The sequence below is a fragment of the Chrysochloris asiatica genome, unplaced genomic scaffold (genome assembly GCF_000296735.1).
Source record: "Chrysochloris asiatica unplaced genomic scaffold, ChrAsi1.0 scaffold00002, whole genome shotgun sequence".
In the NCBI taxonomy this organism is placed as follows: Eukaryota; Metazoa; Chordata; class Mammalia; order Afrosoricida; family Chrysochloridae; genus Chrysochloris; species Chrysochloris asiatica.
In genome coordinates this window covers 21,754,450-21,761,234 of record NW_006408520.1, presented here as the reverse complement: position 1 = coordinate 21,761,234, position 6,785 = coordinate 21,754,450, and positions in this window count along the sequence as shown.

Sequence of the window (6,785 nt, the reverse complement as noted above, 5' to 3'; positions counted from 1 at the left end):
GGCTGCCAGCACACAGCCCCTCTCCCTCCATGAGTCTAGAGTCCCTAGCCGCTCCATCTCTCCATGCCATCATCTCTGCCTCCATTTCTGGCATCGCTGCTTCTCTGAATAGGGTCCTACAATCTGCTCCTGCTCTTCTCCCTTTATGGTCCCAGGGTCCTCCAATCCTGCACTGTAAGATCAACCAGACATAGGAGCTTTTTATAATTTGAATATTAGCCCTACTTATAAAATATTCTGAACAAGTCATCTGTAATTCATTTTTGTTTATGATACCAGTTAAGAATCTAACTTTATTATTTTTTTCAAATGAAAGTGCTACTATTTCAGTAGCCATTTATTGTTGTGTTGCTGTGAATTGCCGTCGCATCAGTTCTTACCCATAGCAACCCTGTATAGGGTTTCTGAGGAGCGGCTGGTGAGCTTGAACTGCCAACCTTGCAGTTCAAGCAGCTTTGCAGTCTGGCACATTAATCCACAGCGCCATAATGGTATCTATTTTGCCATTAATTTGAACTTAAACCTTTATTGGCTATTCTTACCATTTACATTATTTAGAAGTAAAAATTTAAGTTTTTCCTTTAATTACTTATGAAAATCATTGCTAAAGAAAGGACTGTTATTAAAATTATCTTTATCAATTAGCTAATTTATATCAATTTATTAAAACAGTTTTGAGGTTTTATTGGGCATTTACTTCATGTGTTAACTAATTTAGGAGAAATTAGCATCTTTACACTATCAGATATTCCCATCCAGTAACATAATATGTATCTGCTTTTGTTCAGTTCTTATATTTCCAAAATAAACTTTCCTTATTTTTCCACACATAAATCAAGTATATTTCTTGCTAATAACTGGTTTCTGTCATGGATGGAGTCTTTAAAATTACATTTTCAAATTAATTATTAAGGTGCTCTGGTAAAATAGTGGTTAATAGTCGGGCTGCTAATCTCATAGTCAGCAGTTCGAAATGACCAGTGGTTCTGTGGGAGAAAGATGAGGCTTTCTGCTCCCATAAAGATTTACAACCTTGGAAACTCTATACATGGTCTCTGTAAGTTGGAACTGACTCTACCACACACTACTACCACCACCACCACCAATTAATTATTGGTCTACAAGACGGATATTCTTTTTTTTTTTAACTTTATTATGAATTGGGTAAAATTGTACAGAGCAGATCATCAGTTTTACATTCAATAATTCATACGTGTTTTGTTTTATCCCCTCAGTTGAAATCCCCTCAATTGAACATCACTTATCCCACTTCCTCCTTGTGTTTCTTGTTTCCATTCCTCCTCCCTTCCCAAGTCTTCTGAACTTTGTCCTTGGGTAAATGCTGCCCTTTTTATCTCAAATGATTGGTTATTCTAAGTGCATAACTCACTAGTGGAGCCATCTATTGTCTGGCTGGAAATTAAACTGAGATCAGTTACAGACCTGAAGTGTGACTAAGCGTTAGAGTCTTGGGGATTTTCGCTAGTCTCTATCTGGTCAGTAAGCCTGCTCTTTTTAAAAAAACATATTTTGGGGTTTTCTTCCACTTTATCCAGGAACTTCTAATGTGATTCCTTTTAGAAAGTTGGCAATGGTAGCTAGGCACCATTTAGTTCTGATCTCAGGGTCATGGAGACTAATATTCATATGGTTCTTTAGTCCATTGGACTGATTGTTTCCATATGTCTTCGATTTCCATCAATCTTTTCTAGGAGTAAGGCTTGGTCTGGTTTTAGGGTTTGCAGTTAGATTTATTTTTATTTACTTATTTCATTTTTTCATGAGATTGACTTGATTTCCTCTTCATTTGGAAATTCTGTAACTACGTTATTCCCTCTTTTTACTTTGTTATATTGTTGTAAAATGGTTCCTGATTTTCATCCTTGTAGGTTTGTTTTACTTTGAATATTCCTGTATCTGGGTTGAGTTCTGGGTGACATTGTCATGTACAGGCATCTCAAGTTGTTGTCTACTGATGTTGGATCTCTGTCCAAAAAACTCACTTTTGTATTTTTGTAATGTTACAAATTCTTTTAATTTCTGTTTATCTGGAAATGTCCTAATTTTGCTATCATATTGATGGACAATTTAACTGGGTATATGATTTTTGGTTGGCAATCTTTTCTTTCAGAGTTTGTAAGTCATCACGTTGTCTGGCATGGTTTCTGCTGAGAACTCAGAGCTCAGTCTTATTAGTTCTCCTTTGTAGGTAACTTTTCTTTTCTTCTTTAGCTGCTCTCAGCATTCTTTCCTTTGATTTTGGCGAGTTTGATTACGTCTTGATGATTATTGTTTAGTGGGAGGGGGGGGTCTATCCCATTTGGTCGGAAACCCTATACAGGGTCACTATGAGTTGGAACAGACTTAACAGCACCTAACAACATCCACCAAGTTTGGAGTTAGTTCAATTTCTTGAATGCGTATCTCCTTGTCTTTCATGATATTAGAGAAATTGTCTTTGTTGTTGTTGTTGTTTCCTGTTCTGGAATTCTAATCACATATAAGTTATTCCTCGTGATAGTGTCCCACATAAATCTTAGGCTTTCTTAGGCCTTTGTTCTTTTTTCTGAATGTTTTTCTAGCAGATGAATACTGAAAGATTTGTCTTCAAGCTCACTAATTCGACATTCTATTGATTCAATTCTACTTCTTTGTGCTTCCAATGCATAATTTCTGAAACCTTAGTATTAATCTTTTGGTTTTCTAGTTGCTGTTTTTGTATGGCTTCCATCCAATTTTTTATTTATTTTCTCAATTTGTTCTTGTAGTGTTTTCCTGAATTCTTCTAAAATTTTGCCTGTGTTTTCTTTGATTTCACCTGCAGTTTTCTTGATCATTCTCTCAATCCATAAAAGGTACCTAAATATCATCATTTTTAATTCCTTATGAAGTAATTCTGACAATTTCTAGTATTACATTTTCTGACTCTCTATTTTGGTCACTTGTTTGAGGCACTTTGTTTTTGTTTGTTTGTTTTTTGTATAAGCCAAAATTGTTTGTTTTCTCCAAGACATTGTGATGTCATTGCATTTATATTTAATTGTGATTGTATGCTAGTGTGTTCTCAGTCACTCATCACATGCCTCCTGGTTGATGTGATAGAGGAAGTGTGGGCCCAGTTGTCTGTTTGTTGCTTGTTAATCATAGTTCAGAGCAGGTTCAGGAGCCTCCAGACAAAAAAGGTGGTAGAAACTGTGTAGGGGCAGGTGCCAGCCCAGGCTGCTGGGCTGGTAAGGGTGGGGATTTGTCACCACTAGCTACCAGGAGGACAAGGCAGAGTCATACCCCCCCTTGCCACCAACTTCCAACCATATCCTGTACCTCAAACAACCATCAGCGAAACCATAAGATGGCCAGTCGACAGTCTGTTTTTCTTCTCCCTCTCAACTCTTGTTCAGCTTCCTCCTTCATTCAGCATTCAGTCCACCTCTCTGTGCTATCCTCTGAAGCTCAGGGTTCCAGGACCACCATCTGTAACTTTTTACTTGGTCTCCCAAGTCCTTGGTGCAAAGGGTCTACTCAGCAAGCCTGTCTACTCTACCATTTTACCCCATAAACTTGAGGAAATGGCAAAACATTTTCGTACCTAGGATTACAGAAAGAAAAAAAAAAGTTATATTAAAAAGTGAAATGAGAAATGAAAGTGAAATAAGTTGTAATCACCAGAGTACTACCATTTAAACTCAGAGCTTGACACCACAGCTTTATGTTACAGTATTATTATTCAGGGCAATTTTATCATTTATTATACTTTAGGGTGAAAAGTTGAGTGACGTAAGGATTTTAGGAAAATGTAATGGAACAGATGGATGACTAGGCTGTATATTGATTTGAAAGCTATATTAGATGAATTTAGATGCTTTTGGCAGTAAATACTGTAAACACCATTTCACATGGACTTTACAATAATAAAATTTATTATTTCACATAACAGGAAATCCAAAGGCAGATGGACTCCAGATGTGATGTGTCAAGAGCTCTGCTCAAGTTTTTACTGATTCTCTTTACTTTGCCCAACCCCTTGTCAGCTGCCTCTTGGACTGAGAGCAAGATGGCTGCCACACTGCAAATGTCACATCTCTACATTTCAACATCCATATGAAGAAAAAGCTGCTTCGTCTTGTTCTTCTTTCTTAAGAACAAGGAAATCTCCCCGACCTCCACCCAGCAGATTTCCCAACTTTTAGTGGACAGATTTGGGTCACATGCCTGTTCCAAAAGCAATCAGTTGGCTCCTATGGTTGTCTTAAACAAGATTATCCCTCATCCCCAAATCACATCAGGGAGAGGAACACAATCAGGGTTCCATAAGGGAGGAGAGAACGAGAGGAAGGGATGGATCTTGAGTAAGCAACTGAGTCTGCTCCAGAAAAGTTGGTCTTCATCTGAGCCTGAGTACACCATTACCACATGCTTCAGCCTCTTGAGACAACACTGTAGCTTACTCTGCAGTGTTTTCTATCAGATTTTTCTGTGAAACATCACTTTTCTCTTTATGCTGCAATCTTGTTTCATTTCCCCTTAGTTGAGAACACAATGGAAATCCTACTATAAAAACACTTGAGTGCTATCAAAGAATCAGACCATATAAGGTGCCCAGGGACCTTTTTATTTTAAATAAGAAATAAAACTATTTATACTTTTACAAGGAGTCTGCCCTATTTTAATAAATATTTGGCAAAACTTCTTGATTAAAGGAGCAAACTGACTCTTGTTCTGCAGGGCTGTTTTGCCATAACTGAAATTGTTCATTAATTTTCTGAAAATAGAAGCAGCAAGTGTGTGTTCCACACTGTGACTAAAGTAGTGTTAATTGTGATTTGTCTTACGCCGTATTTACTTAGGCATAATAAGTTGGGTGTCTTTTAAACCTCAGCCCTAATCAGACCCCACTCTGAGTCATGATCACCAAATGGTACAATTAGAAATTAATCTGTGGAAAAAGCAAAGATGCATTCATTTGGCCCTGGAGAGTGAATGTGGCCTGTTTGACGATACATTTCAAATTAAATTTTAGAGGTCCAGGATTTGGTAACAAGTCCCAACTGTTTTGAGAAATTGTGATTCCCTAGGTTATGAAACAGTGTGCACTTGGAGAGAAACTTGTTGAGTACCATATGTTTCTGATTCATTGGCAGTTAACTCATTCTGTGGTGTGGGGTTTATAGGAAACATTCCAGGCCCAACCACCTTCTCTTCTTTAAAAGTATCCTCTTGCCAGTTGAATTTGGAAGAGTGTGGTGCAGCTGAAAGGAGTGTTTTTAAATCTTTCTCAAAAACTTTTGTAGGGCAGCCATATTGGAAGCTATCCCACAATGCCACACAGCAGATCTGGCTAAGACTGGCAACAGACTGGGTGCAGGGTTTGGAACAGAGCTCGCCATCTGGCCTGCTCACAGTGAAATGTTTTTCCACCTCTTCCAACTCTAGCCTCATATCATCTGGTCTGGACTAGCAGTTTCTGATCCTAAATCAAAACTGCCAATACACAAGCCATCAGTAGATATCAAGGAAAGGATTTAGAAGAATTCAGAATCATAAAATTTCAGGGCTGGAAATAGCCTGAAAGATCATCTAATTCAACCTTATTTCTTAGATGAATAATTTGATATGAGGTCTAATGTTACACAGCTAATAATTTCTTGTTAATTTGTCATTCTTTCAGTCCTTGCTGCCTCCCAGTTACTACTGGGAAATCCACAATCCTATTTTCAGTGTGAAGAACTCAAGCAGAACAAACACAAACTACTTCTGGTGTTTCACTACTTAACTAGCTGATAATTAAGGAAAATTAATTATGGCTCTATTGATATTAAACAATTCAACTCACTTAGAACAGAGCTTGGCATCTGGTGAGAGCTCAATAAAAGTATCCTTTGCTGCATTTCTTTTCTTTCTTTTCATTTATTATTCTCTTCTCACTGTTACCAGGAGTCAAAGTGGTATAGTAGAAAACCTCCAAACTAGTTGTAATTAGAGATTACTAGCCAGTCAAGTGATCTTTGATAAGTAACTCACTTCAAACCCTCAGTTTTCTTCTGCCTTCCTCAGATGAGAGTTTTATGTCTGTGAAAGTACTTTCTTAGTCATAGAACTCTATACCAGAGCTTCTCGTAGAGAAAAGCACATGCCAGTCACCCGAAGATCCTGTTAGAGTCATTCTGCTTCTGTAGATCTGAAGTTGTTGTTAAGTGGCATTGAGTTCTGACTCATAGCGACCCTCTATCAAGTTTCTGAGGAGTGGCTGGTGGGTTTGAATTGCCGACCTTGCAGGAAGTAGAATCTAAGATTTGACATTTCTAGGAGTCCTGGTATGGCGCTATAGGTTAAGCACTGGGCCACAAGGTCAGTTTGAATCACAAGGTTGGTAGTTCAAACCCATCAGCCGCTCTTCAGAAACCCTAGGTATGGTCATTAGGAGTTGGAACCAGCTTGATGCACTTAACAACAATAAGCAAGCTCCCAGGTTATGCTGATACTGCAAATTCAGGTGAGCTCTGATTTTCCAGAATCAGCATCTCATGTTGTAATCACAATATGGGTGACATTGTACCTCTCAATCTGTACTGTGAGGTCAGGAATTGTGTCCCAGCCTAGATCCCAGGAATACAATGTAAGGGAAGTATTCTTGTCATCAGGCTGACAGCAGTCTCCAAGACCTTCACATTGTCTCCTTGACTCCAGATGCAGCATCCACAAAGGAGCTGGATAATAGACTGCTCCTAAAGGTTTCTAAAAAAGTGGATCTTTCTTGGTACCAAGTTGTTGTATGTGTTTTTTGTTTT